Genomic DNA, 26,101 nt, shown 5'->3' with positions numbered 1-26,101 from the left:
AAAATTAAATGGGCATGGATGAAGGCCAGGTGCAGATGGTTATATTAGGCATGAGCAAGCAAGCCAATAGAAGGCAAAAGTGTGCCGTGAAATAGAAACAAAGCTGCATAGTCAAATATTATGAAAGTAAAATACAGCAGGGATTACACATACATGGTAGGATGAATTCCACCACTAGCACATTGAATTTGATGCCTACACTTTGGGTACAAAGGAACCATCAGCAAAAGAGAGAAGGCAGTACAGCCTTATTTACCAGGAATGAGCCTCTCTTTACAGAGATCCACTGGGCTCATAGTAGTGCTGAAAGCCAACAGAAGGGATATTTTGCTAGGAGAGATGCTTTAAGCATGCAGAAGCATTAAAAAAAAACAACCACTGTGATGGGAGATTTCAGCTACAAAAACATTAAGTGGAAGACAAGTCCTGCTAAACACCATGTCAGATAAATTCTTGGTGATAATTTTCTTTCATGAATGAAGGCAAATATAGGGATCCCAGGATAATGTTGCAGGATCCAGTCTGGGTTGGTCACTGGGACCAGAGATTCCAAGCTTTCAGACTTGTGCTGGAGCCCATCTTCAAGGGAACTTCTCTCCACATATTCTGGTAGAAAAAAAGAATCATTAAGAAAGCCTTATTCAAACGTCAACAGCTAAAAGAAGACAAAATAGACAAGGTATTCACTGCTTGTTCCAAAAAGAGAAGTCTTAATCAAGGCTTCTGGTGACCAAGAGAAGATATGACCATGAAAAAACAGAGGAACTCAACTCTTACTTTCTTTTGTCTTCACTGCCAAGTCTTCACACTCAAATGAAGATTTGGGTAACATAAGCTGGGCGTGTGCACAACAGGGGAGGATGTAGGTCAACAATGTAAGATTTGGTAAAGGAACTTCTTGGTAATTTGAATGCATTCATGTCCCCAAGCCTTGATGAAATGCACCCTAAATACTAAAGGAACTTATTGAAGAACTGTCAGAAGCTCTGTCAATCAAGGAAAACTGTGTCAGAGAACTGAAGAAGAATCAATGGGGTTCCTCTCTTCAAGAAACAAAACAGAAAAAGAAAATTCAGGTAGAGAAGATAACGAAGAGGCTAGTCGTTACGATGCAGAAGACAATGCCATGATGTTTAAGAGTCAACATGACTTTGTTAAAAAAAATCATGTGAAAAAGTTTCATCTCCTTCTTTGGCAAAGCAATTATTTTAGTAGAGAAGGGGAATGCTACACATGTCCTCTATCTTGATTACAGCAAAGATTTTGATAAGGTTCTATATGTGTGTTTTTTTTACTGACAGCCTGTTCAAGTGCTTTAAATAACAAATAAATAAAACTAATTATTCATACACTGTTGTTAAATTAAATAAGTAACACTTAAATAAGTGTGTTTTAAGACACCAGGCTAGAAAGCAGGAGACCGTGAGCTGTAGTCCCATATTAGCCATGAAAGCCAGCTGGGTGACTTTGAGCCAGTCATTCTCTTTGAGTCCAGCCCACCTCACAGGGCTGATGTTGTGGGAAAATAGGAGGAGGAAGGTGTGTTGGATGTGTTCACCACCTTGAGTTATCTGTGACAGTAATAAAGGCAGGATACAAATAAATAAATAGTAACATAAATAAGGTAAGTCCACAATTGGCTGGTCAATTGCACTGAGAGAGTCAGCCCTGATGGTTCTACATTGTTGGTCTGCAGTAATTGCACATATTTGTCTTAGGGCAGATGTTATTAAACATTTTGATTAATGAACAATAATAGGTTTGATGAGCTGCTTATCACATTTGCAGATTTCATAAAATTGAGAGTTTTGGTCAACACCAATGATGACAGAATGAGACAATCTGGACAGGTTAGGAATATCGGAATAAGAGGAATAAGATGTCCTTCACCAGGGAAGAATTACTATATTTTTCTGCTTAACAATCTTTAGGAAATATACCTCTATTTCTCAGCAGTTTATGGCGACTGGAATGATTTCTGAAGGCTATAGGGCCAATCAAAAAAAGGGCATAGGGACTTCCGGTGGCGGCGCGGCGCCGAAGATAGCCGTTTCGGGCTGTCCGCTTCGCAGCTGAGTTTTTCCACCTAAAACAGCGCCGATCAGCTGTTTAGGTGGAATTGAAGCCCCCTCCTCGGGAGAAGAGGAGGGGGTGAGGCCCCAGGTAGGGGTTGAGTTCTCCGGGGCCGCCTGAGCTGAAAGCTTGGGCGGCTGAAGGATTGAGCTCCCCCGTAGCCTGGGTTGCTCCGAGCTGCTTAGCGTCTCTGTTCCGGGATTTTTGGAGCAGAGCCAGGCGTTTGCGACCACCCCTGCCAGAAGGAAAGACTTTGGAGTAAAAAGGAGCAGGCAGAGCGGTACAGGAGGATAAGGTGAAGAGGACTTTTATTCTTACTCCCTAGTTCAATGTACTTTATAAACTTAAAGTGAAAGTGCGCAACAAGTGAAAGTGAGGAAAGATGGCGGCTAAATCTTCCTCTAAAGTTCTTCGGAGTGCGGGAACTTCCCCGATGCAACAGACATCGTTGCAAGCTTTGCTTCCTCCTGCACCTCCTGTGGCATTGACGCTTAAGGACTTACAAGATGCCTTTGCAAAGCAATCCCAGGTAATGTCAGAAATGCTGGGTGATAAGATGGCAAAGTTGGAGGAGAAATTGGAGAAATTGGAGGAGAGGATGGAAGAGAAGTTTAACGTAATGGAGGAGAGGATGGAAGAGAAGTTTAGTGCAATGAGGGTAGACATTTTGTCTACAGTGGAAAGCGTGGCTGAATGTGTGCAACGTTTGGACGAAAAAGTGGAGGATCTTAGTCAAAAGAACTCTATATTAGAAGTAAAGGTACTGGAGAATGAAAATTTAAGGGATAAAATGGACGGAGAATTGAGTCTTGTCCAGTTCCATCAGATGCAGTATGCTATTAGAATCAGGGGCTTAAAAGAGAATCCTAAAGAAGACTTAAAGCAGCTGATTTCTGAGGCTCTGGAAGCAGTATTGGGCCAGCCAGCATCTGAGATAGAGGGATGTATGGATAAAGTTTTTCGTGTAAATTCATGGATTGCAAGGCAGAGGAAGCTACCTAGAGATGTGGTGGTCTATTTTACAAAGAGAGCAACTAGAGATGAAGTTATTCAAGCTGCTTATGATACTAAAGTTGTGGTTGCTGAGCAAGAAGTTCTGGTTCTAAAAGAGATTCCTCCAAAGATTTTAAGGAGAAGGAAAGATTTTGCATTTCTTGTACAGGAACTTAAGCAACGTGATATTAAGTTCAGATGGGAGATTCCAGTCGGATTGGTGGTGATGCACGAAGGTAAAAGATATCGTCTGGTTACTGTGACTCAGGCGCGTGACTTCTACAGCAATGTTTTAAAAGCAACCCCTCTATCACTCTTGGAAGCTGCAAAGGGATCTGGAGAGGGGAAACCTCAAGAGGCTGAAGGTGGACAGACAGAGGAGAATGGTGCTGGAGGGGATCAAATTATAGCTTCATCGGCTGCTGCTGGAGAGCAGAGGTTGACGTGTGCCGCTTTAAAACGAGCAAGACAAGCACAAGAGCAAGACCAGCAGAAGTTTATGGAACTTTCAAAGCGTACTTATAGTGAAGCTGTGGGAGGAGCGCGGCCCAAAGAAAATACAGGGGCTATTGAAGATGTGCTCCAAAAGCTTCGGGGCGCCACGCATGGTGACTAAATTTCTAACTTGGAATGTTAATGGATTAAACTCACCACAGAAGAGAAAGAAAGTTTTTCAATATTTAAAACAATTTAAGATTGATGTTATATGTTTGAAAGAAACGCATATTAGGGTTATGGACCAAAAGTATTTATCGAACTCAAGGTTGGGCACGCAATTTGTTGCTTCTGCGATGAATAAGAAAAATGGAGTGGTTGTCTACGTTAAAAGTACTCTAACAGCGGAATTAATTGAAGCAGATAAGCAAGGAAGATATGTTATGATAGATTTGTTGTTAGAAGGTAAAAAAAACGCTTCTAGTTGGACTGTATGCTCCTAATCAACAACAAGCTGATTTTTTTTAGTTCACTTCATACAAAGCTTACTCAATTGGATTACAAATCATTTATTTTTATGGGGGACTGGAATGGTGTTTTGGATGCACAGATGGATAAGGCTGGTTCTTTTAAGCGTGTTCCGAGTCATGCCAGATTGCCTAAATCTTTTTTTGAAATGAAGGATGATTTGGAACTGCGAGATATCTGGCGTGACACACACTTATATGAAAAGGATTATACTTTTTTTTCTGACAGACATCAATCTTTTTCCAGGATTGATTTTATTTTGCTGACTAATGATTTTTTTTCTAGGATTAAGAAGGTAAAGATCTGTGCAAGAACTATTTCGGACCATAGTCCAGTTTGGCTAGAGATTAATAAGGACAATAGGGATAGGCGCTCGTGGCGCGTAAATGAGAATTTGTTTAGAAATCAGAGAAATGTGGAAGAATGTAAACAGCGGATGAAGGATTTTTTTTGAAATTAATATGAATAAGGATACCTCTATGGACATGGTTTGGGATGCTAGCAAGGCCTACATGAGAGGGGTGTTGATATATATGAATAATAAATACAGACGTACTTTGGAAGCCAGAAGGAAAGAATTGGAGAATGAAATTAGGGAAAAAGAAAAGGCCTTAATTTTGAACCCATTGGATGTGAAGACTAAGGAGGTTATTAAGCTATTAAGAGGACAATTTGATAAATTGATGGCTGATCAAGTGGCAACCAACTTGCGGTTTGCCAGGCATAATACTTTTTGCAATGCTAACAAGCCAGGCAGATGGCTAGCTTACAGACTAAGGAAAAAGCAAAGGGCTTCTAATATAGATAAAATTGAACATAAGGGAAAGGTTGTGTTTCAACAGGATCTTATTAAGGAAGCCTTTGTGGATTTTTATTCTAAATTATATGCTAAGGAGAAGATTAATGAAAAAGACATTGATGTATATTTGGAGAATGCTAGCATCCCGGTTCTTACGCAAGCACAAAAAGAGGAGATTAATCAATTGATAACAGAAGAAGAAATTTTTATAGCAATTAAGGAATTGAAGATGGATAAGGCGCCAGGTACGGATGGTTTGACTGCGGTTTACTACAAAAATTTACAAATGGAGTTGATAAAGCCGTTAAAGGAACTGTTTCAGACAATTCAGAGAGGGGGAAAGGTGCCTCCATCTTGGAGAACTGCTTTTATCTCTTTGATTCCGAAGGAAGATCAAGATGCTACTCAAGTAAAAAACTATAGACCGATATCACTTTTAAATACAGATTATAAGATATTTGCTAAGGTGTTGGCTAACAGATTGATGATGGTTCTGCAACAGGTGATTCATGGGGATCAAACCGGGTTTATTAGTGGTAGGCAAATGAAAAATAATGTGAGGCATATAGTTGATGTGTTAGAGTTTTTGGAAAGGAACAACCAGATTTCTGCGGCGCTAATTTTTTTAGATGCTGAAAAAGCTTTTGATCAGTTGAATTGGCAATTTTTGATGAAAGTTTTAGATAAAATGAATTTTGGGGATAAATTTTTGCAACCAATTAGGGCATTATATCAAAAACAAACTGCCCGAATAATAGTTAACAATAGTTTGACTGAAGCATGTAATATCGAGAAGGGCACAAGGCAAGGGTGTCCGTTATCGCCTTTACTATTTGTGTTAACATTGGAGATATTACTAGTTAAAATACGGAATTCGGAAAGAATTAAGGGTATACAAATTAGAGATCAGGATTATAGATTGAGGGCGTTTGCAGACGATCTGGTTGTTACAGTGACCCAGCCAGAAAACTCTGTTGTGGACCTGATGGAGATAATAATGCAATATGGGAGGGTTTCTGGATTTAAAGTTAATGCACAAAAAACTAAAATTCTGGCCAAAAATATGACAGTATCGCAAAAGGCTCTTTTAGAAGGATTAACTGGATTTGAGATTGCTAAAAGGGTCAAATATTTGGGGGTGTTTTTGTCACCCTCTAATACTAAGTTATATAAAAATAACTATGAAAAATTATGGGGAAAAATTCAAAAAGAAATGGAGAGTTGGGAAAAATTGCAATTGTCTTTGCTGGGAAGAATCGCAGCAGTGAAAATGAATGTCCTGCCTAAATTTTTATTCTTATTTCAAATGATACCGGTTCTTAAGAAAGATTCTAATTTGGAAGAATGGCAACGGGGTATCAATAAATTTGTTTGGGCAGGGAAAAGGCCACGAGTTAAATTTAAGATTATGCAGGATACTCGTGAAAGAGGTGGTCTTAAAATGCCCAATCTTAAATTATATTATGAAGCTGCTGCGTTAGCAGGAATAAGTGATTGGATTAATTTGACACAAGAGAGATTATTAAATCTTGAGGGCCATGACTTGTTATTTGGCTGGCATGCATATTTGTTGTATGATAAGAAGGTAGATAATGTGTTTAAAGTGCATATTTTAAGACAGGCATTGTTGAGAGTTTGGAAGAAGTATAGACATGTTAGATTACAAGATGCCGTTGTGGGCAATCCCAAAGCACGCAATAGAAAACATAAATGTTGGCTTCAAACATGATGTGACTACGTATAAGGAGATTTTAAGCTTGGAAAGAAATGTCTGGTGTTTGAAGCCGTACAACCTCTTGCGAGATGAGAAGATTGTTCAAACTTGGTTTCAATATACTCAGTTACGGGCCAGGTGGAAAGAAGATCAGAAAATTGGTTTTGCAATGACTGATGAAAATTTGATAAAGCAAATTAGAAATCAGGGTCCAGCACATATCAAACGGATATATCTTGCATTGATAGAAATTGACTCAGAAACAGAACTTGTTAAAGATTGTATGATAAAATGGGCCCAGAATATCCAAGAAGTTATTACAATGGACACGTGGGAAAAGATCTGGGTGAGGAAAGTAAAATTCACACAAGCTCAAAATCTAAGAGAGAACTTTTATAAAATGTTTTATAGATGGCATTTAGATCCTAAAAAGCTTGCAAGTATGTATCCGAATTATCAGCCAAAATGCTGGAGGTGTGGTGGCGAAGATGCAACATATTTTCACATATGGTGGACCTGCAAAAAGGTCAAGGCTTTTTGGATAAAAATTTGGTGGAATATGCAGAAGATCTTCAAGCAAAGGATAAAGTTTTGTCCGCAATTCTTTTTGTTGGGTATAATTGCAGATGCTACTGTTGTGGACACTAAGTTGAATTTAATTACAGCAGCAAGACTTTTAATAGGTCAATATTGGAAGAAGGAGGAACTGCCGACTATAGAAGAATGGACTTTAAAGGTTTCTGACCTGGCAGAAATGGCAAAGATCTCGGCTTATTTGAAAGATCATTCGCAAGAACGTTATATTATGGAGTGGAAAAAATGGATTGAATATATCCAGAACAAATATGGGACTAAAAAGTTTCATTTAGCATTTGAATAAGTCTTCCTTTCTATTTTCTTTTTTTTCTATATGAAATATTAGTATTGCTTGTAGTTATCTTATATGAGCTAGAGAGTGATAGATTTAAGAATTTATTATTGGTAGCAAATGGATGCTTATGATTGTTTTTTTTGTTTTTATACCCTGTACTTAGCTCTGGGAAGTCGGGGGGGGGGAGGGGGAAAGGGGGGGAGGGGTAGGGGGGGATTGTTAAAGATAAAATGTATTTTAAAACTTTTCAATAAAAAAAAGGGCATAGGACCACATGCAGCATTGCAGGCTAGTGCTGCAGGGAAAAATGTAAGCAATAGATCACACAGCTCAGCTCCAGGGACAAGCATATTCTGATCCCAGCGATTGTATGCTGCAAACACATACATATATGTGTCAGCACATGTCTCTGTACAGGCCAAAATATTTTTGTTGATTATAGAGGAGATGATTTTCAGTGCAATGACTGAGAACAGGCCTTGGAAGCAAGAGCCATTGTGCCTCTCACTTTAAATAAGACCTTTGAGGTGGATAAAGCTCAAACTTTTATCCCACAAAGAAGAGTTACTCTCTTTCCTCCTAATAAGGAGTTCCCTGAAATCCTGGAGGAATAAAATCAACTTGGGGATAGATGAGATAAAATTTCAAATCCAAAAAAAGTGCAGATTATTCATTTCTGGCTCTGCAAAGAACTAAACAACAAAACCTTGACATGGTGGCTGCATTTTCATAAGATAGCTAGCTATAATCTAATTTGTGGCTCAGTGAATGGGCTATCATATCTGCCCTGCGTAAATCCAGATGACCATTAAATAGTGACCCAGACATACAGAAAACTAAAATGTCCAGTGATTATTCAGATTGTTATAGTTCAGACATAGGAGTAGTATGATTTTAATCTAGCCTGGGTGACTAATTTGGTATGTCAACTGCAACTGGATTAAGTAAGTACATGATCCATGCATAAACATCTATGAAAGCAACCATTATTTATTATTCCCAAATTAATAGGTATAATTGGATAACTAGATATGGAAGAGTGAGAAGACCAAATTAAGTCTCTAGTTATCTACTCCTAATTTACTGATCAGGTTCACACAACATAACCATGATTAATATAGCCACACATCCAGACCACAGTGGTTGAGTTGACACAACATGGTAAGCCAAAACAAACAGTCCATATGTGGCTGTAAACCAGACATGTTAAACTCGCGATGTCACATGATGTCGTGCAACGTATCAGAGCCTTTTCGCCATTGCCGGCAATGGGGTGGGCGCAGCTTCCAGATGACATGTCCGGCCTGCGGGGTGGCAGTTTGACACCCCTGCTGTAAACTATTGCTTTTTTCAATTTACAATACCAAATAAACTATGGCTTGGCACAATCTTTAAACCTAGTAATTACGTCTCTGCAGTTCTACAAAAGAAAATGTCAGTCTAGGCACAATGAAGAAAACAACAGCCAAATTCTGACACTTCCATATGAAAATTCTTCTTTTGATAATCACTAGTTATCAGGCCCTGATGGCATCCACCCAAGGATTAAGGAGTTTAAATCTGAGACTGTAGACCTTCTCACTAAAATATGTAACCTGTCTCTACACTCAGCCTCTGTAATTGAGAAATGTAAGGGGGCCAACATAACTTCAATTTTTAAGAAGGAGTCACGGAAAGATCCAGAAAATTAAAGGCTTGTCAGCTGAGCATCTGTTCTGGGGAAGATAACAGAAAGTGCCATTAAAGATAAATTTACCAAACATCTGGAGACACAGGCCTTGTTCGAATATGTCCAACGTGGCTTGACTTAGGGAAGATACTGCCTAGTCTATTTAGGAGTTTTTAAGGATATTAATAAACATGTTATGTTCTTAAACACATTCCTCTCAATAAACAAAGTTTGTATGTTACCATCATTTAACATATGTCATTCACAGCAATCTTGACATGGTGTTTCTTTTTCAGTCTTCTGCCTTAACCTGTAGCATAATTTTTTACATTAAATGCTGGGACAGGCCCTTCTCCATATGTGCTTTTTCTGTAGCCATACCGAAAATAGGTCAGGATAGGTGAGGATCCAGATTGTTGGGGGCTAATACGCTGACTGTGTAACTACTTAAGAGAGTGCTGTAAAGCACTATGAAGTGGAATATAAGTCCAAGCAGCATATACGTCTACACTTGTATCCAGTGCTTTTTTTGTAAAAGAAAAAGGTGCCAGAACTCACACATGTCATACAACCCGCCTTGCCTACCCTACAAGGTTCCAACCAAAAAAGGTGCCGGAAATCCGTTCTGAGCGTTCTATGACAAAAAAAAGCCCTGCTTGAATCTATCAGAGTGGCTAATGCGTCCAAAGTTTTATCATTCAGAAAGGTCTATTCCACCTCATGCTCAATCACAATAAAGTGACACAGACAGATTTTAACAATTAACTAATGTGGGCCTTAACGAGCAAGGATGCTTTTAATTAAGCAGTAAAGGTGGCAATAGCTATATCAATTGCATGCCAGCAGTGGCATTCTGATGATCTTTTAAAATGTGTATGTACTGTATTGGACCATAAGAAAGGCCAAGTGCCAAAGAATTGAGGCCTTTGAACTATAGTGCTGGAGAAGACTCCTGCGAGTCCCTTGGACTGCAAGGCGATCAAACCAGTCAGTCCTAGAGGAGATCAACCCTGATTGCTCTTTAGAAGGCCAGATCCTGAAGTTGAACCTCAAATACTTTGGCCACCTAATGAGAAGGAAGGACTCACTGGAGAAGAGCCTAATGCTGGGAAAGATTGAGGGCAATAGAAGAAGGGGACGACAGAGAATGAGGTGGCTGGATGGAGTCACTGAAGCAGTAGGCGTGAGCTTAAATGGACTCCAGAAGATGGTAGAGGACAGGAAGGCCTGGAGGAATGGGGTCCAAGGGGTCGCGATGGGTCGGACATGACTTCGCAGCTAACAACAACAACAACAACATGTACTGTATGCATCTGTGGTTTATTGTGCCTCAACTTGTTCACCTATGTTTTCCAAAGTAGTAAATAACTGTTCTTACTGGTCTCCTCGGTGCCTCTTTATTTTCCCTCTGGATTCTCTCAGAGGGAAAAGTCTACCAAGGAAGTGCTTCAACAGAACTCTCAAGAAAAGATAACTCACCATAATCTGTTTGTAGCTGTGTCCATTAAATGCATTAATGTACCCAATGGGTGTTTCATTGGAATCGTGATTTGGAACAATTAAATAACCAGCGGTTTCAATGTGAGCAGATAATTCCTGTAGGTCTTGCTCAGGAGTCTCAGGAAGAGACACAGTGGAATAAAATCATCAATTTTAAAAGCTGAAAAGAAATGTTCCTAATGTTCCCTTTAGATCAAGGGTGTCAAACTCGCAACATCACGTGACATGTTGCGACGTATCGTGACTTTTCCATTGCCGGCAATGGGGTGGGTGCGGTTTCAGCATGATGCATCTGGCCCGCAGGCCGGCAGTCTGACATCCCTGTTTTAGATGGTCCGATTGTAGTATTTCAACATGGAGTATATAACTAACCTATCTTTTCTCCTCCTCACGCTCCCCCCAACCCGTCCATTTTTTCCTACTGTTTCAGATGGCCAGTTCCAATCAATTGAGGAAAAGAATGTATAATGAAGACTTTTACAGCCATAGCACCATCATGGATACTAAAATCAAATGGATTTGGTGTACAAGAAAGAGAAATATATATCTCCAGCAAAAATGCCATAATAAAATGAGCCTCCAAAAACATGTACAAGCCAAGCCAGATACCCTGATTATATATAAGAAAAATAAAAAAAGAAATTATGTGATGAACAGCTATGGGTCCACCATGGCCAGGGGTAGGCAACCTTGGCTCTTTTATGACTCATGGACTTCAACTCCCAGAATTCCTAAGCCAGCATGGCTCAGCATGGAAACCTCTCCCTTTCCCCTCAGCATGGCTGGCTCAGGAATTCTGGGAGTTGAAGTCCCACAAGTCATAAAAGAGCCAAGGTTGCCTACCCCTGACCTTGGCTAAGCTGCCAACTTTGGGGATATTTGGTGATGGAAGTCAGAGCTTTCAATGAAAGCTCTGACGGATTGTAAAAACTTGGATTTCCATCCTGGTGGCATTGCCGGAGAGAAAAGAGCTTGGATCACATTTGTTTTGCTTGGAAAAATGACAGGATTGGTCCCTGATATTTCTAGTCAGAAATATGGAAGCTGAGATAGAAGAGCGTGATCAAAGCACCTTATAGACAAATAAGCCAACCAGACCTTATCAAGTAGGTCTACTACAGCCTTTATGATTGAGTGTCACAGGTATTTCCTGTGATGGGGAGGAGTCCCACTCCTTTGTTCATCCACCTACATTCTTTTCCTTCCCTCAGCACTTGCCCAAACATGCCACACCATTTGGTGAGGCTGTTTTTCCAGACTGCCTGAAGGACCACCCCCCCACCCCAACACACACACACTTCAGAATCTTCTGAATATTTAGAAGATGTATTACCCGGCACATTTGTAGGCGTCTTGTTATTCCCTGGGTCTATTTATTTATTTGATTTGTATCTTGCTTTTATTCAGAAACCCAAGATAGTGGCACTCTCCTCTTCTATTTTTCTTCAGCCAAACCGAGCTCACCAGGGGTGTTCTGAGGAGAAACAGAAGGAAGGTATTCCACTTATGTTGCCTTGAACTTATAATTAAACAGTTTGCTCTAAATCAAATAAATAAGATAAGCAACATTTCTGGGGGGGGGGGAGGTTGGATGACAGTGCAATACTGGTCTAAAGTCACCCAGTGAGCTTCTTTGGCTGGGGGTGGGCTAGACCCTGGCTTTTCCCATTTGATCCAAAGTCCAACCATTTTTAAAAAATGGCTTATTGAAGGGTGTATTTTTGAGTCCATAATTACTCTCACAATGAAGTTCACTGTACCAACCTTTTAACTAGGTATACACGGTCTGTTCATCCTTGAGAAATGAAAGCGATGACAGGGGCACATTCAGACTTACACCCATTTTCCATTCCGTCCTCTTCATCCCCATGCCCTTCCATTCTGCTACAACCTGGCTGGACAAGAGGATGCCTGAGGATGCTTAACCTTGGGCACGCTGCTGTGACAGCCATACTGTACCTCCACCAAGCTGCCCGAAGGCTATAACTTGACAAGTATGAGTTGAGAAGAGGATGGGAGTAGGGAGTAGGGAGCAGTGGGGAACCGCAGCAGTCTAGCTTGCCCAGGAGAACACTGAGGAACAAACACTAGCCATTCCTTAAATACTATACATTTAAGCTTACACAGAGCTGTTTCAGATTCTGGCTAGTCATTCACCATGCAGATCCAGGGTTTCTTTTACCTTGTATTCCTAACTCATCTGCAATTGGCTTTATGCACACTTAGTGTGATAAGCCATCAGTCATGGCTTATGCACCACATTACTTGGATTCATTCACATGAGAGCCAAGCCCCAAAGCAGCACATTGTGGGTTAACACAAGGGATAACAACCCCCTCTCCCTTTTATGTTCTGTGGCCATTAAGCCACTTCATTTATAATTTCCCTTCCCTGCTAAGATATGGATTGTAAAGACACGCATCTGATGAACTGAACTTTAGTCAGCTTTGAAGATTATGCTGTAAGAAGCCTGATCATCCTCAAGCAGCTTCAGTTTATCCTTTTGTTTCGTCCCGTCTTGTAGAATTTTCTTGGCTACCCCTTTTGGAAAGTGCTGGCATTTCAGAAATGAGTGTACTTTATGTCCTTACCTACTCACTGTGCAATTTATGTAGCAAAGTAGAGCACTCGTGCTTCTTGTGGGGGAAAAAATTGTGCAAAAAGCAAGCCACCACATAGTCATTGGCCTGTCATGTATCATCTAAGAAGAAGTAGTTAACTTCACTTCAGCTTTGCTTCCACAAAGAAACAGTGCTGCAACCACACAATCAAGAGTCCATTAACAAGCTTCTTACAAAGAAAAGGAAGCAGTTGGAAATGGAAAACCATGTTTGTGTGGGAGGGAGGGGAGAGAGAGGAAGAGAAGGGCAGAGAGAATTCCATCAAGTAACACTTTAAAAGCAGTTCTGTATAGGTTAAACAGACCACTTTGAGAGCTATACAACACAGGCACATGAGAACTATGGGTGAGGAAAAGGATTAGTACTTAACATTTACACTATCTTTGGTGAAGTACAAAAGCGATCCATACAGATTATGGGGTTGTGTAGTAATCTTTTAACTGTTTAAGTAGACCAGCTTTAATACTCTTATACTGACAAGACTGAAGAGATTTGCATGTCAAAGGTCATGACCAATGTGAACAAGAGAGTGGCCCAGTTTGTGTCCCACGGGGTTCCTTCTTTCAGATCAGGAAAAGTTTGGAAGCTTTGTGGAAAACTCCCAAGAGCCAGTTGCTTTCCCAAAATAAAGGTAAAGTAAAGGTTCCCCTGCACGTGCGTGGTAGTCGTTTCCGACTCCAGGGGCCGGTGCTCATCTCCGTTTCAAAGCCGAAGAGCCAGTGCTTGTCCGAGGACGTCTCCGTGGTCATGTGGCCGGCATGACTAGACGCCAGAGGTGCACGGAACGCTGTTACCTTCCCACCGTAGTGGTCCCTGTTTTTCTACTTGCATTTTTACGTGCTTTCGAACTGCTAGGTTGGCAGAAGCTGGGACGAGTAACAGGTGCTCACTCTGTTACACGGCACTCAGGATTCGACCCGCCAAACTGCCGACCTTCTGATTGACAAGCTCAGTGTCCTAACCCACTCAGCCACCACGTCCCTTTCCCAAAATAGCCAAGCCTAGATCATGGTTCGGGTTCTACAGAAGATACCTATCAGATGCCAACAGAGCTCATATAATGTTCTCTTTGCTCTGGAAGTAAAATTGCACCGAGTGCAGTTTCCCTTGCCCAATGCAACCATCCCCAACCTGACATCTTGCAGACTCCAAAGCTGGTGCTCCTGTCTGAATGACAAAGCTCATCATCCACAGCTGTGTTGGTTAACAATAATAAATGCATCCAGAGCGAGCCAAGCAAGCGGGAGGAGGCTGGGTTGATCATGCTCCTGCTATTAGTTTGGAACAGATATCAACCTCACTGTGAATAATAAGGGAGGGAAAGCAGCTGGAATCCTTATGTGCTTGGGCTGAGTTGCTCAAAGGTGGCCTGAGCTCATAATCTTTCAGCTAAGAGTAACTACTAGGAAGATCATCTCTGCTGGAAGCTAATCCTCAGAAAAGAAGACGAAATTATTTCCATTAAAAATGAAAAATGTAAATACCACATAATACCATCCATCTAATACATCGCAGGAGGAGGTGGGGGGGGCGGGGAGAGAAGAGAATCTCTTTAGCCCAGAATTGTTAAAATGTGCAAATTAGTCAACTGTTTCTCTCGGCCTATTTCCCAAATTAAAGAGAGGGGGGAAAAAGCTAGACAAAAGAAATTGGTAAAGAGAGTGCTTTTTGAAAGTACAGTAAGTAAAAAAAGCTAGAGTAACTCAGCAAAGAAAATAAAAGAACCATCTTACAGGAACAGATTCCACTGGGTGTAATGAGACTCCTTCCCAAATTCATCAAGGGACAGGGAACTCTTTTTTCCTGGAGTTTATTTGCTTGGGGAGAGTTTATCAAGAGATGTATGTGAACACTGCACACACCTAGAACACAACGAGATCAAGTTATCCACACTCTTTTTTTCCTCTGAACTAAGACCCTAAAGGTTTTTCCTCCAATGTTTACATTGCTGTATCCCTCTCAATTAGAAAGAGATGTGTTTCTCAACTTTGGCAGCTTGAAGATGTCTGGACTTCCACTTCCCACTGGCTGGGCAATTCTGGGAGTGGGAGTCCACATGTCTTCAAGCTGCCAAGACTGAGAAACATTGAATTACAGTTATGTATCTCAAACCAAAGGCTGAGCACAGCCCATTGCTGTTGATAGAGCTACAACTTAAAATAGATGTCACAAAACTGTGGGTGAACTTTGTCCTCTCCAGGGCTTTCTTAATGACCCCAGCTTTCTTCTGCTACTTCATTTCTGTAAATAAATGAGATTAATTCAGTTGTTTTAAAAAAATGGAAGCTGATTGGCCATGAGGTATCAACTCACTTTCTAAAGTCAAACTCGCAATGTCACATGATGTGTCATGACATATCCCAACTTTTTTTCCATTGCCAGCAATTGGGTGGGCACGGTTTCGGCATGACGCATCCGGCCCGCGGGCTGGCAGTTTGACACCCCTGTTCTAAAAAGTCTACAGGTTTTAAGGGAGAGGGATGTAATTGATAAGCCCTTTTTTTTCCTACCTTGCTTTTCTGCATTAGTCCTCAATGGTGGCCCTTGATTCCAAAATGATAATACACCCATCCTTTTTATCAGAGATGAGCACCTTTCTTCATTGGGATGGCATACCTTTTAGCCAACTATAATTTCAGCTGCCCAAGAGTTGTAAGAGGCACAACACTGATGCATCAGTCAAGAGAGTGGTCTCAATTGGGGGCCCTTTTTTCCATGCTGTTTGGTTGGTTGGTTTCAGCTAAAAGAGGCAATATAAGCCTATTTTCTTCCTGGTTTACTAAAAACTCTGTACCATCTAATCTTGTTAAGGGAACTCTGGATACCAAAAGTCACATACAAATGGTCTAGCCCAGGGGTAGGCAACCTTGGCTCTTTTATGACTCGTGGACTTCAACTCCCAGAATTCCTGAGCCAGCCAAGCTGAGGGAAAAGGGAGACATTTCCAAGCTGAGCCATGCTGGCTCAGGAATTCTGGGAGTTGAAGTCCACGAGTCACAAAAAAACCAAGTTTGCCTACCCCTGGGCTAGCCCAAGAGAGCTGGAGTGGCAATATGAGTTAAGATTGGTGAACCTCTGTAAGGTTACCATATATCTGAACAGGCAAAAGAAGACATAAACAATTAGAAAAGAATGGAGGAGGCGGAATGAGAACACATTAACTGTTTGTCTTTCTTAGCACCATGAGAAAAATTACAGCAAAAACTTGCAAAAACTGTACTTAGGCCTATTTATACTTGACATTATTTTTTCTAGCATCTGGTTGTTCAGCAGTAATATTTTTCTAACAAATCTTGATTTTAAAGAACATATGCTAGTGGTAATATAGAATTAATGACATGTTTTCCAAGTTTCACCATAGAAACGTATGACAGATCACGTGAGCCACAGTTTACTCTGATTTTACTTTTGAAGGGGCTGGATTGAAGCTGGTTGCTGGAATCAGGAAAGAAATAATGTAAATCTAGGGGGTTGAGTCGGTTGATGATAGATGAGGTGGGGGGGGAAGAAGCAGCCGATTATCAAGGTCACAAATACATGAACTCTGAATAACCACTTTTATTCCAAATTAGGGGGGGGGAAAGACACTCAAAAAGTTGGACAATATTTGATTTGAGGCTCTATCTGTTGGATGAAGGGCATGCTGTAAAGACAAAAGGAGGTCATGTTATCATTTTATAGAATGTCTGGTAAGCCAGGCAGAATGTTCTGGTAACCCAAAAAGTATCCACAGTATTTGATTTTTCATATTTTTCAATGATTAGCCCTATTATTTATGAATAATTCATGTTTATATAACACGAAATATTTAAGCTATCTTTAACATTTAGAACAGGGATCCCCAACCTCGGTCTGTGGACCAGCTCCGGTCCGTGGCATGCCAGAAATTGGGCCGCGCAAACAAATGAAGCCCCATCCGTGGGATGCGGGCAACATGCGAATCCGTGCCCCCTCCAGTCCATGGAAAAACCTTTCTCAATGGAACCCATCCCTGTAGCCAAAAGACTGGGGGCCACTGATTTAGAATATTTAAGGCATTGCACTAAGTTTTCAGCAAAATCTTAAATTAATAATATGAAGGTAGATTAATATTATTCCTCGCTTCTTGAAATTGGGAGCTGAAAGAACAGTCTTAGACTAGGTACAACTAACAACTAAGCAGCTGATGTTAGAAGATAAGTTTAATCCAGTCCTTTCTAGATCTCAGCTTAATTTCTTTAGCAGCCATACTGAGTTTCTTCCCATTGGGAAGACCTCTAGCCCAAGGACTCTGAAGAGGCTTCGTTGTCTTTGAAAGTGCTTCAAAGAGGTTGGATGGTCTTCAGCATTTTTTTCCAATTATTCACAAATAGCTTACATTAGGTTCAACCCCATGAACTTACAGGAAAAACTTTCCAAAATAAGAATAACCAGCAAATTGCAAAAAAGTAGTGCTGCATACAGTACTTGGGCTGAGAGAACGCCAATGAAGAAACAGAATTTTTATAAAGGCAAAATCCAATACAGGTAGTTCTCAATGTACGACCACAATTAAGCCCCAAATTTTTTGTTGTTAAGTGAGACATTTGTTAAGTGAGTTTTGCCCCATTTTATGACCTTTCTTGCCAAAGTTGTTAAGTGAATCACTGCGGTTGATAAGTTAGTAACCTGGTTGTTAATTGAATCTGCCTTGCCCATTAACTTTGCTTGTCAGAAAGTCACAAAAGGGGATCACATGACCTTGGGACACAGCAACAGTTATCAATATAAACCAGTTGCCAAGCATCTGAATTTTGTTCACATGATCATGGAGATCCTGCAAAGGTCGTTAACTGTGACAAATGGTTATAAGAGTCCACATTTACAGTGCGACTGCAACTTTGAATGGTCAATAAAGAACTGTTGCAAGTTGTGGACTACTTATACTCTAAAAAAACATGTTTAAGATTTAACCCACTCTAAAAGAAGTGTGATTGTTTTCCTCTTGGCATTGTTCTTTGCAAAGCCCTGTGCTTTCTTTTCTGAGCACAAAGAGTAATCACTACACTACCGTACATGGTAATTGGGAGGAAAAGGCAGTTTGACAGCCACACAAAAAAATCAAAAGCTAGATCCTCATTTACAGCATATTATACGTGTTCAGACTTCATTATCTATCTGTGTTTCCTGGGAAAGAATTTGCAAGGCAGGAAAACATGGAAGGGCTTGGCAGAAGGATCAGCCTACTAGATAAGAATGCTATGTGAACTTTCATAGGCCATGTGCCTAAGTTCCAGGCTCCAGGGATGTGGCCAAGGTTCTCCCTACTGGACAACAAAGCCTCCATGAACTTACATATGTTTAAATGTTACGACAGCCTTCCCTGATCTGCTAGAATTAAAACTAGGAATGTAGCCCATTAGGATTGCGTGTCCTGAATATGGCCTTGGGAGTGCCGGGAATTATGGTCAAGTCTCAACACATCTGGAAGACCTCAGAGAGGGAGAGCCCCCTCATTAGTCCTATTAAAATGTGGTTCCTACAGATTAAAAGACCTTCAAGAAGAGTTTTCAAAATGAACAAGAGGTGAACTTAGGGAAAAGAGGGATTACGGTAATAAAAATTGAACATCTTGCTTATAGAAAAATTGGACCAGTAGGGCCACACTTAAAAACATACATCCATAAAAACCTTCTAACATTCAAGGAATGATGAAGAATAACTTCTTTATTTGGTTTGTCAGATTTTTAAAGCTGCCCAACTCCACTGCAGTTCTAGGCAATCTGCAGTATTAAACATAAACAAAGTCGCACAAAACACGTGTTTTCAGAGACGTAAACAAATTCCTCTTTATCACTACATTTTTCATTCCAATGATGAACAAAACCCAATTTTCAATACACTGTTAACAGACATCCCTCTCTAATTGTAACGTAGTCAAATCAATTTCATTTCAGTGGATTCATATTATGTCACAAGAGAGCAATACATACTTACAGTTCCACCGCTTTTTCAATTAACTACCACATTAATCTTTTGTGGCACAAAGCAAACAGATAAGAAATTTTATAATAACTCCATATCTCTGTTGCTGATTACTTAAAAGATGGAAAAATTTATAATTAAATTGTAATTGTTTTTTACCCATAGTTATATCAGAAAATTTTATGGAAACAACATTACTTGATTTTCTACCTAGATCCTCACAGTGTATTTCCTGGCTAATGTCAAAAAGTTAAGTAGGGTGGACTAGGTTAGTATTGAATAGGAAACCTTAGAAAACATGCAGCATTATTATAGCCTGGATTGTGAAGTTCAAAAAAAAAACACCTGGAAGAAGCCATTGCTAAACTACTTCTATATTATTGCCAAGAAAATAACCTGGATGTATTCAAAGAGTCACCAGGAATTGACCTGAAGACTATGATGTAGAAGACTGCAGAACAATAAACTATATCCCGATGTGAAATACAAGGTAATAAATAACTTAAGTCACCAAAGTAAATAACCTTCAGAGGGTAAACACACAGACATGCATAGACTCAGAAACACATACACACACACACACACACAGAGAGAGAGAGAGAGAGAGAGAGAGAGAGAGAGAGAGAGAGAGAACGAGAGAGAACGAGAACTGTACTGTACTGTTGTCAGTGTAATACACATCATTGTACAGTACTTTAAACCAGCCCACTGTTTTGTGGACAATCATCTATACTTTGCTGAGACCTGAACTTCCATGGAACATAAATTGGATGAGCGAAGTATGCTTTGCAACTTCACATACTGTATTCTCTTCGCTTAGATTTCAGCCATTCTGAACCCATGGTCTTCAAGCTTTTCCTTCAGCAATCCAAAGGCAACTTTAATGCTGATTCTGCATTATGTCAGGCCATACACTTTTTAAATTCTGAATTTTTAGATAAAAGGTAATCTTTGCTTGGATTAAACTCACTGAAATCAATAGGAGTAAACAATTTGCTTTAAATAGCGCTAAGCTATATATCCAGCCTTAATTTTGACGATAAATTGCTTGAGCAAGCTTTTTTTTAAAAAATACAAGGTTGCAATTTCTACAAACATTGCAGAAAAGCAAAAATAATGATACAAAATATTCCATAATATTTTGTCTCTTGGATACCTGGGTTTCCAAGTCTTTAATTATGGTCAAGGATCTGACCCAACATTCTTAAACTGATTGATTGGAGTCTCTCTGATAGGAGAAAACTTGGTTTAATGAAATTGGCTCTCCCAAAATTTTCTTTCTCACAATAAAGTTGCTGAATCTTTTTTGCACATTTACTTAAGAATATCATTCAAGAATATCATTCAGGCTTACTTCACTAGCATGCCTTTCATTGCACTGTTGGTATACCCTAAAGCAATATAAATACCTTTGAAATAAAGCATTTTTGTTTTTAATGCAGTTCAGCAATGTCTCTGGAGGGTCTGCTAAATTAACTTCCTGCTGGGAAATCTGACTGGGCCAGATGTTATATTTTGATCTTCCATAATAATTTACATGAGGACTTTGTTTTATAGCCTGCCCGCCTGATTACAATTGGAAGGCTTTGTATAAATTGTATGTTTGCAGTTGTTGAGAAAGATAATTAAGAGGTCAGGTAAGTTTTTGATTTGTTGGTTAGTTTATTGACATCAAAAATTCAGGATATTATATAACTGAACAAAACAGTCTTCACTAGCAGCCTGTTTTCACAAAACTCAGATTCTTATATAAAAATGACACTGCTTTCTACCTGAATCTTTCTAATAACATCTTATTAGAGGCTAAAGATTATTTCTGCAAAATACTAGCAAAGGTTCAAAAACTCAAAATGTGTACAAGTAGTTGATCTATGTCTAGTTAGTACATTAGATTGAATGTATGCATTTTCTGTGGAGTTCTCTCTGTATAATATTTTTGTCCTCTGTTCTTCTCTTTCCAAAATAAACTTTTTATTCCCAGAAATTTGGCTGGGAATTTCTTTGAATAGGGTGGCATTGCTGCAATCTTACAAAATCCTGGCTAATTCTGTTTCTGGGGTTTTGGAATGAAAACAAAAGTATCTTTCTTTTAAAACTTCTCCCTATATCTGGCCTAAAGGGGACTGATCTTCGGAGCCTAGAAATTTCCCAAGCTCGGTATACTGCAGTCTAATCAGGAAAGGATTCATCTGGAATCTGCAGGTAAAGAACACTGCACATCGCATTTATGACAAAAGTGAAAACAAAGCAGCTGGGTTTAAGGTGAGTGACACAGCTGATAAAATGCTGCAGGCTAGCTTAATACATCCAATCTTGTAATGGAGCAAAAATATTTGCATAGGGCGGACAAAGAACTCACAGACCATTAAAACGCAATGCCTATCTTCAGCATCTAGCTGTTAATAACCGAGTTTAGCAGAGGTACAGAAATAGGGGTGAAAGAAAAGCTGTGTGGATTAATAAAATGTAGGGAACAAGGGGCCGAAAATGGGCTAACTTCTCCATGTTTTGTGTGAGTATCCTTCCAAAAGGGCAAGTGGGGAAGGGGAGGAGTTTTCCCCGAAGCAATTGAGTTTGGATGCAGGGTGTCTGCGAGATGCAGGCAAGAAATATTATACAATCATAGTTCTTTAAATAAGCAGAGCAACCTGGTTCACATACATTTATCAAGGTTCACAGCACTGAGCCACAAAACAGGTGGTGTGATGGCATAAACTGAATCACAGTCTGGTTGCTGAAAGGCAGTGATGGCGAGCCTTTTAGAGACCAAGTGCCCAAACTGCAACCTAAAACCCACTTATTTATCACTGGGTGCCAGGTGGGCATGGCCCACTGGGTGGGCATGGCTGTATTGGTCACGGCACATTGGGTGGGTGTGGCCAAGGTGGGCATGGTCACCTCAATGTTGCTCATGGGGAGGGACGCCTGTGGGGGGTGGGCAGGGATGGAGGAGATCCAGGGGGGCTCTGGCAGGTGGGGCGATAGGCAGGAGGCTCATCCTGCAGAGTGAGGCAAAGCAGGGCGGGGGTGCCATTGCCATAGGGCAAGGCAAGGTCCAGGGAGGCTGCTGCCTGACACCATCGGCCCACACACACAAAGGCCAGCGAGCGCATGAGGATCGATGGTGTCTGTCAGCAGCCATAGCCTGCTTGCCCCTCAACCGGCACACTCTGGGGCTCTGCACCCAGCAGTTCAAAGAAGCCACCTCTGAGCTGGATGGCCAGCCGACAGCTGAGGAGGTGATGCAGTGGGTCATGCCCGGGAAAAGGAGAGCATGCGAGGCCAGGAGGGACAGGATGGTGGGGGGAGGGAAACCAGCTGTGCTGGGATGCATCTGGCCATGTGGGACCTCGGCGAGTTAGCAGACGGCTGGTTGAACAGGGACGGTTGCCATCTCCGGGGCATGGCATGCGTGCCCACAGAAAGGGCTCTGAGTGCCGCCTCTGGCATGCATGCCATAGGTTTGCCACCACTGCTCTAGGAATACACTGGACAGGCTGGCAATGTGCTCTTCCCATATTTCTAAAGGCTTGTTTACCAGATATAGTGGATTGAGACGTCCCTTCCAAGGTATTGCCAATATACAAAGACAACTAATGGTTAGTTAGGCTGACAAACGGTATTCAACGAGTCATCCTTAATGGTACTACATCTACATGGAAGGAAGGAAGCAGTGGGGTACCACAAGGTTATGTCTTAGGCCCAGTAGTCATCAATACCTTCATAAATGACTTAGATGAGGGAATAGATGACACTAAGCTTGCAGGAATAGCCAACACCCCAGAAAACAAGCTGAGGATCCAAAAAGATCTTGACAGACTTGAACAATGGGCCCTATTCAACAACATGAAATTTAATGTGGAGAAAAGCAAGGTTTTACACTTAGGCAGGAAAAAAACAAAAGTACAAGTACAAATTAGATGAAATCTGCCTCAAAAACAGTAACTGTGAGAGGGGTCTTGGAGTCCTAGTGGATGATCACTTAAATATGAGCCAGCAGTGTGTGGCAGCAGCCTAAAAAGCTAATACAATCTTGGTTGTACAAAGGCATAGAATAGAATGTATAGACTAGAGGCATAGAATCAAAACCACGTGAAGTATTAGTACTGCTTTATAAAGCCTTAGTAAGGCCGCATCTGGAATACTGCATCCAGTTTTGGTCACCGCATTACAGAAAATACGTTGAGACTTTGGAAAAAGTGCAAAGAAGAACAACTAAGGTGATTAAAGGCCTGGAGACTAAAACATATGAAGAATAGTTGCAGGATTTGGGTTCGGCTAGTCTAGAAAAAAGAAGGACTAGGGGTGACATGATAACAGTATTCCAGTATTTGAGAGGTTGCCACAAAGAAGTGGGGGTCAACTTATTTACCAAAGCACTTGTAGGCAGGACAAGAAACAATGAATGGAAACTAATCAAGGAGAGAAGCAACCTGGAACTAAGGAGAAACTTCCTAACAGTGAGGACTATTAACCAGTGCAACAGCTTGCCTCCAGAAGTTGTAGGCACTTCATCACTGGAGGTTTTTTAGAAGAGACTGGACAGTCACTTGTCTGAAATGGTATAGGGCAGGGGTCAGCAGCCCGTGGCTCTGGAGCCGCATGAGGCTCTCTATGCTGCGCCTCTCTGTCCTCTGCCGTCATGTGCAGCCCCACAAACAAAAGACTAAAAAAAAAGTTCAATCAATCAATTCCAACTTCTCTCGGGGAAAAAAAGATCTTGCAAAGTTGGAACTGATTTTTTTTTTAGTCCCACAAACGTCTTTTGTTTGTGGGACTACATACAGCATCGGAGGAAGTGACGGAGGACCGCATCGGAGCTGGAAAGAAGGTGCCACGTGGGTCTGATCGGGGGTGGGAAGGGGGGGTGTTTCTGCCAAGCATCTTGTACGGAGCCGGGGAAACAGCCCAGGTGGGAGAGCTGCCAATGCCGCTGCCATGAGGCTTGGCAGATCCCCCCTCCGAACGGCCATGTTCCCCCCTCCCCAGCCAGCCAGCCAGCCACCATTGCCCGACCTACTCCTTGCCTGGCTGGCCAGTTGGCACAAAGCCTCACCGCTCTTCTCCTCCTCCTTGACCTCCCCACTCAAGCAGCCATCAGTGGCTTGGGAGCTTCGGATGGAGCCAAGTTGAACAAAACAGAGGCGCAGCAGTGAGATTGCTCTCAAACAATGAGCCGGTGCGCTGCTCGCTCGTGTACACCCACCTTATTGAGAGCAATCCCGCTGCTGTGCCTCCACTTTCTTCAACTCAGATGGAGCCAAGGAGCCACTGACGGCCTCTTGAGTGGGGAGGACAAGCTTTGCTGCTGCTGCTGGGCTATGCCTGGGCTACACCCTGCCACTGCCTCCCAAACTCCACCTTCGCCACTGGGGGAAGCAGCGGCGGGGTGCTCTGTGAAGGGGGAAGCAGCAGTGGCGGTGAAGCGCTCCATTGGGTGGTGGTGGGAAGCAGTGGTGGCGGGGCGCTCCGTTCGGGGGGAAGCAGAAGGGTTTTGTGGCTCCCGGTGTTTTCTTTTCGGTAGGAAACAGGTCCAAATGGCTCTTTGAGTGTTTAAGGTTCCCGACCCTTGGTATAGAGCAGGGGTAGGCAACCTCGGCTCTTTTATGACTCATGGACTTCAACTCCCAGAATTCCTGAGTCAGCTATGCTGACTCAGGAATTCTGGGAGTTGGAGTCCATGAGTCATAAAAGAGCCGAGGTTGCCTACCCCTGGTATAGAGTCTCCTTCTTGAGCAGGGGATTGGACTAGAAGACCTCCAAGGTCTCTTCCAGCTCCATTCTCATTGACTGAGAGTTGTCTTTGTGTATGTTGTGATTCAGGGTCAGCCTGTGGGTTCGGCAGTTGGGTCAGACGACTCAGAGGAGGAGGAGGAGGGGGGTGTTGAAGAGCTTGCTGAGGGGGTTGGACAGCTTGATGAGAGCCCTCAGCCAGGCCCCTCTCACCTGGTCACGACGCAGACCAAGCTGTGTGAGCCTGACAGCGTGGATGAAGATGACCCACAGCTGGCCCTGTTCAAGGACACCCGACGCAGGAGGCAGTCAATCAGGAGTAAACAGAGGAAGGCAATGGGGCTCCTCGGAAGGAGGCAGAGAGAAGCCACGCCCTGAACTGTATTTAAGGGGGAATGCGTGGGAGGGCTGGTTTGCTGAAGGCAACCACTTGAAAAGCTCCTGTTTCTTGGTTCGTGTCTTGTTCTATTTGTTTTTGTAGCAATAAATTTGGCAGGCGTAATTCCAGCCTCTTGCCTTCTTGTAAAAGGGGTTGTCCCTGCCTTTTCTGCAGGGCCGGTAGCAGGCTGGTACAGAACAGTGTATTGAGAATAGATAATCTGAAATAAAGAGGTCACTCATCTGCAGACCATCTTCAAACTCTTTCACCCACCAGAAAAGAGACCGGGAGACCACTGCTCCAGCTTCCTCCTTTCTGCTGGATCCAAACAAATAAATGAAAGCTCAGTATCTCCCCGGTGGATCATCACCATCAGGAGCATGGATTTTTAAAGATCCACAAACAGCTGCAGGACTGGGATAAAACTAACCTCCTTAGGGATGGGTCAGTGCAACATGTTAGTCACTCTTCCTCATGATCCACTTAAATGTGTCATGCAAAGAAGGCCAACACAGACTCTCCCAGAACAGAGGCCTGGGCCTGAACGAGATCTGACTATAGTGCCCAGCTTAATAGATGACATGCAGACTTGATCCTAAGAGAAATCTTGTCAACCTTGGATTCTGAAATTAGTGAGGAATATAAAACGTCTTAAATAGCCAGCTGGTCTAAATACCGGTCAGCTGTTTTGCAAATTAGGTGAAGAGAATCGGAATATGTACAATGTACATTAACCTCTGAGTAATATTACCTGATTTGGGGGAGAGCTGCTTGGTGAATGTTCACACCAGGATTAGAATCCTCTAGTAAGTTGCCCTTGATCTGAGACCAGGTCTGGAAAAA

The 26,101-nt window shown here is 41.7% G+C and overlaps 1 long non-coding RNA gene across 1 annotated transcript; it reads right to left on the bottom strand.

Annotated features, from left to right (window-relative positions):
* Window positions 1-593: 593 nt before the first annotated feature.
* On the bottom strand, window positions 594-26,101 carry LOC308664166. Its single transcript, XR_014025618.1, has 3 exons — window positions 26,010-26,101; window positions 11,916-12,056; window positions 594-606 (listed from the first exon to the last, which is right to left on the bottom strand). It is a non-coding gene; the product is annotated as an uncharacterized lncRNA (long non-coding RNA).

Source organism: Vipera berus (genome assembly GCF_964194415.1).
Source record: "Vipera berus genome assembly, chromosome: 2".
Taxonomy (NCBI): domain Eukaryota; kingdom Metazoa; phylum Chordata; class Lepidosauria; order Squamata; family Viperidae; genus Vipera; species Vipera berus.
Note: the sequence above shows the minus strand (reverse complement) of the source record. Positions and strands in the feature narration are given on the sequence as shown.